This window comes from Pelodiscus sinensis, chromosome 23 (assembly GCF_049634645.1).
Source record: "Pelodiscus sinensis isolate JC-2024 chromosome 23, ASM4963464v1, whole genome shotgun sequence".
In the NCBI taxonomy this organism is placed as follows: domain Eukaryota; kingdom Metazoa; phylum Chordata; order Testudines; family Trionychidae; genus Pelodiscus; species Pelodiscus sinensis.
The window spans coordinates 21160832-21173186 of NC_134733.1; the positions used below are offsets into that span (position 1 = coordinate 21160832).

The 12355-nt window shown below is 40.4% G+C and overlaps 1 protein-coding gene and 1 long non-coding RNA gene across 7 annotated transcripts in view; one reads left to right on the forward strand and one right to left on the reverse strand.

Moving 5' to 3' along the window:
• PRDM16 (PR/SET domain 16) overlaps positions 1–12355 on the forward strand; it is a 539129-nt gene that overhangs the window by 305535 nt on the left and 221239 nt on the right. The gene's annotated exons all lie outside the window — the stretch shown is intronic.
• LOC142819435 (uncharacterized) overlaps positions 1–12355 on the reverse strand; it is a 98980-nt gene that overhangs the window by 27753 nt on the left and 58872 nt on the right. For both annotated transcript variants that reach the window (XR_012897334.1, XR_012897333.1), the window contains 2 exons: positions 6301–6538; positions 4452–4618 (listed from right to left, as the gene is read on the reverse strand). This is a non-coding gene — a long non-coding RNA (uncharacterized LOC142819435). The remainder of the gene's footprint in view (positions 1–4451; positions 4619–6300; positions 6539–12355) is intronic.

Consider the following 12355-nt stretch of genomic DNA (forward strand, 5'->3'; position numbering starts at 1 on the left):
CCTTTCCCTGTTCCCTCCTCCCCGCAGCCCTAGGTCCTTCGCCTGTGCCCTGTAAGAATGAATTCATCCAGCATCCAAAAAACCATTTCCGCTTACCGTTTCTGGGAGGGGCGGGGATGTGCTACGCAGCAGGTGGGAGGTGCTAATCCTCCTGCACGTATAAATCCACTGTCCTTGTCTTTCTCCGTGAGAACAGGTGCCTATTTTGGCCCCACTGGAAAGGAACACGGTGCAGCAAAGGGAATCACTCGTTGGGCAATGAGTTCTAAAACTAAACAAAACAAAAAAGCCTGACTCGAGCAGAAACAATTCCAGGAGACAGCTGATGGTGATAACAAGCCATGATCTCAGCTCAGGAGGCTGAGGGGGTGACAGTCTCTGCGTCCCAGATCGTTTCCTTTCCACCAGAGGGAAACTAAACACTGCACAGCGGGCTAGAAAACACAAGCCAGAGAAAGCCCCAGGATTGCATAAGACAGGGGCCTCCAACCTTTTTAAGCACAATCACTTTTGCAACTGAAATGCAATCCAGGATCTACCTTGAACCCAAATACACTTGTCCCACCTCCTCCGTGCCCCTTCTCTGAGTCCCTGCCCCTGCTTACTCCATCCTCCCTCCCTCATCCTCCCTCCTTTTCACCAGGCCGGTGCAGAGGTTGGAGCGTGGGGGTGGGGGGATGAAAGCTCTAGTCTTGGGCTATGGGATGTGGAGTGCAGGGAGGGGATCTGAGCCGAGCATGGGGCAGGGAGTTGGGATACAGGAGGGGGTTCAGGGTGCAGCATTTGAGAGGGAATTTGGGTGCAAGGAGCTAAGGGCAGAAGCTTGGGGTACAGGAGAGAGTTCATGACTGGGGCAGGGGTTCGGAATGCTGGCTTCAGCTGGACACTGCTTACCTCAGATGGCTCCTGGGTGGTGGTACAGTGGGGCTAAGACAGGATCACCCCTTCCCCAGCCCTGCACCACTCCCAAAAGCATCCAGCAAACTCCCTCTCCCAAGCCCTGTTGTGCCCCACTTCCACTCTGTGGAGGTAGGATACAGGGTGGGAGAAGGGACACCCTGATATCAGCACTCCTCCTCTCTCTGACCTGCCCAGCAAGTAGGAGGCTCCAGCATGAAGGCTCCAACACAAAGGACAGGAGGCACGCAGCAGTGGGAGAGGGGCAGCTGAAGTGCCGGTACTTGACAGCCTCCTGGCCAAACCAGTCAAGATCCCCTGTCAGAGGCACCAAGATCTACCCGTAGATCCTGATTTAATGGTTGGTGGCCATAGGTATAAGGGTATTAAAAACCGTGAGATTGGTCCTGGCCCTATTGGTTTGTGTGTTCTGTGGGGAAACCCACAAGCAGCAGGAGAAAAGCTTATGTTGTGGGCCATGCATATTTTGGTCCCTGTCTGTATATGCCTCTGTCAAGCCCGCAGGTGTGTTTCAGGCTGAGGGAATCTGCGTGCTTATATTTGGCATCAGGTTTGTCAAACTTTCATCGGTTTCAGCCTCCATGAGTCTTCATGCCCCCTGACGTAGAGTTTTGGCTCCTGATGAACCTTTATGGTTCAACATAACACTGGTGAATTTCATTTAGCTCCATGCATTCCATGTGAGTTTCACAGTACCCAAAAGGCAACAAGAAAACCATCGCGACTGGAAAGCATCTAACCCTCTCCGTTCATCTGTTTCATCCACCTGGCGCGGCCTGCACATGATAAGAATGCTGAATGCTCTTCTCAGTGATACTAGAAGTTCAAAGGGAGATGCTGCAGAGGCCAAAGGATGAAGAAAAAATCAACAAGTGTTCGGCGTGTTTCTCCTTTGTCCGGCACGTTGTTGAGTTGTTTACACCAGAGCTATTCAGACTTTCTAATGTGTCCTTTCCAGGGCAAAATATTAAAACACTGTCGATTTAATTATTAGCCACTCACAATGCTTTCACTATGTCATTAATTGTAGTCGATAAAACAATAAAATGTGGTTGGTCATTTTGCTGTGAGAATAAAATATTTCAAAATAACGAGGCGTCCTGTGGCACCTTAGAAAGGAGCAGATTTATTTATTAGGGCACCTATCAAAATAGTAAATGAAACAATGAGTTTGCATGATGGCGGCCCCTGTGGATAATGCAGGTCGCTAATTTGGCCACGGAAGCACTGAGTATCCCTGGTTTACACCGCTGCAAAGCAAGAATAAAGCATTTCCATTCTGGCTGGGAGCCTTTTACATACTCTTCACACACATGTAAATGGCTGCCCCAGATAACAGTGAATCAGACCCTGGAGTGGGTGAGATAGAGACAGTAGCTATGTCTTCCCACTGTATCAGACCAAGGGACTAAAAATTAGGAGGTCCAAAGAGTTCTGTTTCCAAGCATCATTTGGGTGCAGAAGCAGAATTCATGGTCATACTGCTCTTATCCTGGCTCTTGGAACTTGCCTTTGCTAACTTGCTTCCTGTTTCCGACCGGAGTGTCCTTTTCCAGGAGCGTAATCCTTACAGTAAACAAATGTTTGTCTACTGACAGGCTCCCATATTCTACTATACCAATGCCAATGATACTTAGCATAGCACAATAATTTATATCAAGAACTAATGTGTTGTTTGATTACAAGAATAAAACCATTCCCCACATAGTGTTGACACCCATACTTAGAAAGGAGGAGACTATACTTAATCTTGGGTATGTCACACCAGAGACAAAGGCTCATCTTGTGATTTAGGGCAGGTCTACACCACAGTGACAGGTCGATCTATGCTAATCAATTGGAGTTACATTAGTTGCATAACTCAAATCAACGTAGCTTAGATCTACTTACTGCAAGGTCCACATCGCGCTGGATTGACAGAAAAAACTCTCCCATTGACTCCCTTTACTCTTCTCATTTTGCTAGAGTATCGGAGTCAACAGGAGAGCAATTGGCGGTTGATTTATCATGTCTATGCTAGATGCAATAAATCAACCCCTGCTGGATCGATCCAGTACATAGTGAAGACACGCCCTAAGGCATGACTGGGTCTCAGGAAATCTGAGTTCCTTGCCAACCATCTTAGACTTCCTGTCTGAGGTCTGGGCATTTCACTTTATCTCTCTGTGCCTCAGCTGCCCTTCGGCAAAATTGGAATAGAAATTTTCTCCCATATTCAGTTTGCCTAATTTTCAAATTGATCAGGAATGGAACTAGCTCTTATTAGGTGAATATTAGTACAGAGGGGCTTTGATCTTGGTTAAGTTCTCTTGACCCTTTCAGAATAGAAATTAATAGGACTGTATTGGAAATTTTTGGCACAACATCTTTTTTGGTCAGAGAACACTGATTTGTCAAACCTAAATCTTTTTTGTAGAAGAGCTGGTTTCAGTAAATTTCACAGCTTCCAACATTTCATTTCAGCATTTTCAATTTTTTTTTAAAAAGACAGCTTTCTAGTTCAAAATTACTTTTCATTTGGACATTTAAGCTGATGGGAGAAACAAAGAAACAAACAAATAAAAAATCTGCCCAAACCATTGTGAGATGTAAACATCTTGATTCACCCACAACAGGGTTTTTTTTTCTCCCAATGTTTCAATACAATAATATATTTGTCCCAATTCAATTTTGAAATTGTTTCCAGGGCATCAAAACTGTTTCCCTCCTAGCTGGACTATTCAATAACAATTAAAATTAACCTCTAGACATGTACATTCTGAGCTACGTTCTGTCCGTTCTTGGGAACAAAGTAGGATAAATAATTTCAGATCCTTTTATTGATGCCAGCTTTAGTTACAGTGATGTAACCTGGAAGTAGCACAAGTCTGCAGACAGCTAAGACTCAGATTTGGAGAACGATTTATATATAATACTAAAACGTGAATGATATTTAGCAGCTTGTGCTGCTTCCTGTATTCTGACAAGTACAAATGAAAACTTCTCTAGTCCGGCACCCTGAGGACATTAGTGATACCGAACCAGAGAATTTGCCAAATTACAGCAGGTCAGTATTGTCTAGCAGCATTATCAACACTTCCACTGCTTGCTGGGCTCTTAGCAGACATTTAACGGTAAATTAGAGCTAAATAGCAGCACAGAAACCTGACAGCCAGGACTGGTGGCTGTACAAACTTTATAGGACCACAGGAAACTTGCCCCTCTTCCCCCCCACACACACACGTACAATCATGCCGGATCACAGATGTTGCCAGCTCAGAGTGCCAGACTAGAGAGGTTCAACCTGTAATGGATTCATGCTTCCATTTTTCCTGGGTTCAGATGAAAAATGTTGACTCCTCCTCCACGCCTAGCTTGTTCCATCGAAGGTAGAAAACAATTGCTCCCACCAGAACCCACTTCAGGCACCCTGAGATGCTGGCAATGTATCAATCAGAAAAAGGGAAAATATATATATATAAAAAATGCAAGAAAGCAGAGGACAGAGTGCAAGCAATTGGAGACTATCCACAGTCACCATTGTTTTCTCTCACCTCAGTCCATCTCACCAGCATGTAAATATGTTGCAGTGTAAAACATCCAGACCCGCTCATTAGATTGTGACTGCCTCTTCCATCAGTGGCTGGAGGTTTGCAGAGACTAAAAGACCTAATTTCATGGAAAATTAATGGAGTTTCTTCTGTTTGAGTGTTGCGGGCTTCTGTAGGTGGAACAGAAAGAAGGTCGTGAGCATTCTCCATGTGGCATATGAGCAGTTTAGCTATTGAGCATAATTCCTAAAGGTATCACTTGTCATCTTCAGAGTGCAAGTATTAATCCTCAAAAGCTCCCACTGCAACCTAGGTTGGTGTTGTAATTCCCATTTTACAGATAAGGAAATGACTTCCTCAAAGCTTCAGAAAGATTTAGTGGTAGAGGACGGTTTATCACTCAGGAGTTCCTTATTCCCATTCCTGTGATCTGACCACTAATCCACATTATTATTCTCAGGAATAGCCTACGCTAAAGGTGAAGAATGAATCAAGATACATGACTCCAGCTACATTAATTACGTAGCTGGAGTTGACGTATCATGATTTGATTTTCCCCACTCACCTCACAGCAGGAGGCTGACAGAAGCAAATGCTCCCATCAGCTTCTCTTACTCTTCATAGGAGCAGGAGTTCTGGCTGCCAACAGGGGCACCTTCTGAGTTTGATTTAGTGAGTCTTAACTAGACCCACTAAATCGAACTCCAGAAGATCAATCTAAATTCCCCAAATAGATTATTACCTCATTGAGTATTTATAGGGGGTATTAGTATGCAGCTGAAATGTAGAGGCTCCCCATTAAATATTATGCTCTATCATATCACTGCTGCTGAAGTGCAGAGGCAGCAAAACTGTAAATCTACAAACTGAAAGTCTGGAGTTTTGTTAAAAAATAAAGGTGTTGTCCAACTGTAGCACTCGTTTTTCCAAATGAAATAAAACTTGTATTTAAAATGTATTTTTCCTGCTTCTTCCAATATACCCAAAGGCACTAGCCTGCCTTCTGGATTAGGAACACTACAATTTCAATTGATAAATAAAATCATTTTTGGATTGCAAATAAAAAAAACCCATCTGAAACCACTAACCAGCTATGCTTTTATTTTTATGCCTATAAAAATGTCAGAGCCATTTGTTTTTAAAATTTTCCAATGACAAAAAGCACTTCTTTGAGCGGCTCTGTCCAGGTTTCAGTTGGAAGTGGAGTTACAGTGTCCTGAAGTTTCAGATGGAGGGCGAACAAAGAATTCCACTGAAAAAGTAGCCTCTCTTTTTCCTGTTTTCACCTAAAATTGTCATACGAGATCCTCGAAGTTCAGTTGAATTTGCATCCAGACGTTCAAGGGTGAAACCCCTGCCTCCATAAAGTCAATGGAAGTTTTGTCATTGACTTTGATGGAGCCAGGATATCAGCCCAGAAGCTTAATCCAGTCCTTTGCATTTTCAAGAGCTCTCCCGTGCTTCTTGGATTGATAGTGTCCGAGATATGGCAAGAACAGTTTTGGTTACCGCATTTCTAGATTCCAGATGCAAACAGGATTTCTTAATCTTGATTCCAGATGCAAACAGGAAGAACAAAGATCCAAAGAATAAAGACAAATAACCAAACTATATATTTTTTTAACTTCGAAAGGGGGTTTTGGAAGAAGTTCAGGATAGTTCTTAGTTTATCTGAAAGATTTCATCAGCTATCCTTCTAAGACCCGGATTATATAATTTTTTAAAGCAATGATTATAAGATATTTCAACCCCCAGTTTAAAAGTAATTTCTGCCAACACAGGTGAAACACTGTGTGTGCCTGTCAAAACACTTTTAAATGGAAAGGGAAACCATTTTCTAAGTAGTACACACCTAGTGCAGAAAAAAAGGGGAGAGTTTTCGCTTAAAAAAGTACATTTCTCTTTGCATTGTTTTACTTGTTTCATTACAAGAAGCATTTAAGGTTTCTGTAAATGCGAGGGAAAATATTTAATATTTTTTTCCAGTTTGAGTACTTTGTTGTTTTGGCAGCACGTGGTGTATAGTCATTTTCACTTTCTTCACTGTAAGTCCGTTAATCAGTTTCCCCTGTTGTTTGTGGACGTCTTTTCTACAGGAACAAGGGAGAGAGACAGGAAAATGCTTTTGTAATGCCACAGAAAAATGACAGGGAAACTCTAGAGCAAATGCAGTGCCTTAGACTCCTTTTAATTAATTTTTTTAACTGATTAGATTTCAAAGTGACTTAACACCGTCTTAAGATTTTTGCCTCATCTGTACAGACCAGGTAAACCATACTTTATCCCTATTAGAAGAAATAATTTTTTAAAATAAAATCTCTGCAGTCTGAGGTTGCGTTGGGATATTAATTCAGATGTAAAATCAGCGTGGAATCCTGTCACACTTTACAGATGACCAGATTTATTTGGGCATATGCTTTCATGGGTAAAACCCCACTTCATCAAATGCAGCTCTTGAAAGTGTATGCCCAAATAATTCTTTAAGGTGCCACAGGACTCCTTGTTGTTTTTGTAGATACAGACTAACACGGCTACCCCTCTGATAATTGTGATGCAATTATTGTCAGTTCATAACTTCCTATGAATGAAAGCTTTTCTGAGAACTTGTCTTCATTCATTCCCCCAGTCTGACTATGGTAACACTGTACCATCCAACTCAATGTAAACAGTTGTAGGATTTGACATTTATAGAGTAATATGTCAAGATAGAGTAGTTTCATCCTAGGATTAAGCTGAAGTATTCTTAAAAGAAATCAGTGCAGCCTCATTAAAGTTATATGCTCTCAAAATATGAATGAAATTTCAATGTCGTTTGTTTTATGGAAAGCTTAAAAAAAGAAAATAGCATTCATTTTAATATATTGAGTTGCATTGTTTTTTGCCATGTATATAATGTTCCCATGGAAATATAAAAAGAAAGATTAATCATAAGGTCGTATCAGCAGATGATCAGAATATGGAAATATTAAAGTTACAAGGAAGATCAGAACTACAGAACATGACTGTGTGCATTGACTTTTCTAATAATTGATTAAGTGTAGTAAGGTGAAGTTGATCTCCTCTGCGCATGAAGAAATATAGGAAAATATGGGTAAATTATTAAAATAAATACATTTATCTCCACTTTAAAAATTATACTTTATATGGGAAAGAACCATAATTTTTTTTTTTAAAAGCTTAACCTTTTAAAATAACCTTAAGATAAATGTGAGATGACACAATGCATAAATGTTGAGTATTTAGATGTATACTTTCTGTTGTTTTTGTTTTATAGCATATCCCTGGAGAGGAAATGTTTTAAAAACTAGCCAGACTTATATTTTACACATAAGCATGCCATTTCTTTTCTTAAACATATTGTTTGCCTGAACATTGGTTATAACCACTGTATGAAGGCGCCCTCTATCGATGAAAGTTGGAATTTACTACAATAATAGGCAAATATGGTTTTGGATAAGCTTAGTGAGTTTTAAAACTTAAATAAAATATACTTTTTTCTCCTTCTTCTCAAAATGCTCTCCTCAGAGGCTGCCAACTTTATCTGAACCTTAAAAACAAAAGCCAAACTCCTGTGTTTTCTGGCTGACTAATAAATGGTACGGGACTTTGATTCATGCAGTATTTTATGCTTGTTCAAATAGCAGGCATGGTGCTGTGTTTTCTTTGAAAACAAAATCCATTCTAAAAATAATAATGCTTACCTGAGAAAACACACGACTAATGTGACTAATTATTTGTTACACTGTAATTCTGTGTATAAAGAACCCCAATTTCTAGGTGCAAAAGCTACCTTGTTGTTAATGCTCCAGTTAAGGCAAGCAGATTGCTCAGCTTTTGATTTCTGATCTTTGCTCCCTGTTATAACTTCATCTTCAGGTAGTGAAATCCTGCATGTATTGAAATTAATGGCAAAAGTCCTTTTGATTTCAGCAGAGGCAGGATTTCACCCCAAGGGGGTGTGAGCATGCTTTAGTGCCTTTTTTATTTGTTTGTTTTTGTCGTCCTGCTCCTTCCCCCCCACCCTTCCCTAACACATACCCAAACATTCTTAGTAAAAATTTGCCAAGGAAGCACTAGTTACTTCACAGTGTTTGCTGAGAACTGCTGGCACAATAGGTCTGGCCTTGCCAGTAACAGAGCAATACTCTCTAGGGAAAAGGAGTGGAAAAAGACTCACTTAACGAATTCAGAGTTGGACTCAGAGGCAAAACACACTTTGCAGAAACATGTGCCTTGATGTATCTATTACGGTGTGCCTTTTGCTTCAAGCAAAATAATAAAATAAAACTAATACCCCTTGACAAATGTAAATGTTAAAGATCCAAACATTCTGGCTAGAAGATGTCTGTTTTCAACTTTCCATACAGTGGCCGGGAAAGAGTCACGATATTTTGGTTCTCTTTTTTTGTTTCACGTGTCTACTGTTTTATGAACATTATTAAAGATAATGGTACTGAATCCTGCTCTCAGTAATGCAGGTGAAGCCTCAAGCCATTGCACTTACTTGAAGAAGGTTACTACTCATTTGCATGGGCACGAGAGAAGCATTTTCCCTAACACACATGTATCTTTGTTTTCTTGTGTAGCTTTGCAAGATGGTTAGTTCCACTAGAAACCGTCCCACAATTTAAGCCCAAGTCAAAGCTTTAAGAGCTGGGGTTCTGTTCCTAATACTGGATCCATGAACACCACATCAGAAATGACTGCACTTTTCTGGATTTTATTATTCCAGTAAAAGGATTGTTCTTGGATGCATGACTACCAGGGCATTGAGAGGAAAGCTGTGGGAAGATTTTCGTTAAGGAACAGCGTTTCAAAGCCAAATGTGCCCAGCTTTGTGGGGAAAAAATGCCATTGTCACAAATGTCTGGGCTGGCAGCAGGACACTGTCCTTTTGCTGCAAGAATATTTCTAACTCAACTTTTCAATTTCTTTGTAAAAATGGCAAATTCATGTGTGGGGCAAATTCAGGTTTTTTTTGTCCTGAGAACAGAACCTGCCTTAGAACTGGCTAAATAGTGCCTACTGATGTACTTTATTAAACTGGGCTGTTTTCTCCTCATTGTGTGAGAGCTAATCCCTTGTACACGGTAATAGTTTCATATGAAGAACCGTCTTGAGTTAGGCAATGATACAGTAGCATTAACTTTAGGCACTAGCGGTAAGTACTTCTGTGTGAGCCTCTGCGGAGCACTGCAACCCCCCTGCTGCTGAGAGAAAGGCCGTGAACAGGGTAGGGAGACTGGAGTACAGAGGGACAACTTGATAGCAATAAAAAAATCTGACCCTTTAGGTGGCAACAGACTTTGTCTACAATTTTAGCTTGATTCCTTGTGATATTAAGGCCATTGGTATTTTAGGACTGTTCCAGATTTGGAGAACGTTAAGACATTGTTCGGCATGTTCTGAATTTTGTGGTTAACATGGAACTGCTTGCCCTGAACCTTGTTTTAAAACTGTGTGGATCCCTTTAACCACATCAGAATTAGGCCCTAAACTAACGAAATAACTGTGCTCCAAACTGTTTAGATTTATAACTTTTTTCTGGAAATACTTGATATGCATTCGATGTTGTTTGCTAAAACTTTATTACTCCCACACTTGAAAATTAATCTATAGAGGATAGAAGCGGCAGAAGTTGATTTATGGTGCATCGGCCTCTCTTTAGCAGAAAACAGACGGCATGTTTATACAACAAACTAAACATATAGAGACAATTAACTGGTCTGGAAGCACTGTTTCTGATTTATTTTAAAAGTACGACCTATAAAATGATTGTTAATCCTTATATGAAAAAAAAACTGTAAGTGTTTTCTTTTTTCTTTCCTTTTTTATTTTACATGTGTCTAGATTTATATACAAAATGCAAACATCAAGCTGGATTGTGTATAGATTGATATAGAACATAAATAAGACTATGTTTAGACACAGTCTGTATTTGGAGGTCAAAACTGGAAATGAAAAAAAATCTTGTGAGGTAAAAATTAGGCCAAATATGGTAAGTAATGAATTCTTGCTTATGTCAGTAATTGTAGCTTCTCCTCTTGGGCGCATTAGTGTAAAACCCCGAGTAACTTCAGTATGTTTTTTGATGGCAAATTATAAATTACAAGTAGAGCGAGGTGCGCATACAAAATCAGTATCTGCATCTGTGTCTGCGTCGCAAAAATAATCCACGGACAGGGTTGGATTAAGACATGCTGAGGCCCTAAACTACGTCACATAGCATTACCAGAAATGTGTATTATTCTAACAGAAAGCACAATGAAAATAGAAATAGTAAAGTTTTGTATTTGCATATCTACCAGTACATCAGCGAGGATGCAACTAAAAACTAGTCATTTTTTTTGTAATTAGTGTCCCCTCATAATCCAAGGCCCTAAGCGGTATCTTATTTAGCTTGTGCATAAATCTGGCACTGTCCATGGATATCCGCATCCACATCCGCAGAAGTGAGTACCTGTGGATTTAAAGCAAATTTACAGGATTCAGATCCAAAATTGGTATCTGCATTTATGGCTGCAAAAATGAGCTATCAATATCTGCCTCCACAGCTGCAGCTAAGGAGAGCTGCAGCTGGAAAGCGGATAGCCACAGATTTACAGGACTTTAATTATAAGAGCTGCCGGATAAGCGAGAGCTGAATTCCTGTGGGCCCTCTCCATCATCCCACTGTCGACATGTGTGTAGGGGCAAAGCAACTGACCACTTAGTAGTAACCCAAACCAAATCCAAGCCCCGTATCTTTATTATACTAGAAAGTGACAGTCTTCTGGTGCTGAATCTGATTAACCTTTTAAATTTTTAGATTAACATGTGGGGTTGTAAAACTTGATAATAACGGGCATGTGATGTCCGTGTTTACTTCTAAAGTCAGTCATCTGTGACTCAGCCAAACTGTATGCTATAAAAGTTCTTTTGGAGACATAGCAACAGACATTTGGGTATTATTCCCAATAACCCATGACAGCTATGAAGGATCCGGAGCATTCCCAGTGAATTGTGGTTCTAAGAATCATTATTTAATGTGCACTCTGAGAAAAGGAGCCATTTAAAAAACCTAAATAATTTGGATGCATCCTTATTGGCCAATACGGGCTAAAGAATTACATAATGTTGGCCTTTCTCCAAGTGTATTCCTAAATAGAGGAGAGGGATAGCTCAGTGGTTTCAGCATTGGCCTGCTAAATCTAGGGTTGTGAGGTTAATCCTTGAGAAAGCCATTTAGGGATCTGGGGCAAAATCTGTCAGGGATGGTATTTGGTCCTGCTGTGAAGGCAGGGGACTGGACTTGATGACCTTTCAAGGTCCCTTCCAGTTCTAGGAGATAGACATCTCCTTTCATTTATAAAATTCCCCCCTTAAAGGTTGTTTTTATATAATATATATTTATCTTCTCTAGTATGGATCTTTATTTTATTATTCTTAAAACACCATCTATGTATACTGTGCTTTAAAGACAGTTACATAGACTGTAACCTCTCACAGAGACGTATTCTAAGTTAAAGGAAAACACTACACTTTGCCTCTCACAATACAGCAGCAGGCATTCAAGAGTTTCCAGCGCTCTTTCAAACAGTGCCTCGAGTCATTCTTGGAATTCACCTGTAGGATTTTGTTTTAGCTAGAGACAAACGTTAGTAGAATCAGAAAACTGATTCAAAATGTGGACGTTGATCTGAACTTGTTCTGGTCTAGAAATCACACCAGAAATCATGTGAGTACCAGTGCTCTTCATTAGATTTCCCCTGCATCTTCACTGCACCTGAATCTAAGCACCGTAAGCTTTCGTGTTCTTTCCACATGTGGTCCCGGCAGATGCCAGGAAGAGAAATGGCACGGAAAACACGTTTTGAAACCATTAACCAAACTCAGATCCTCGGAAAGGTTCTCTTCATGATTGGAAC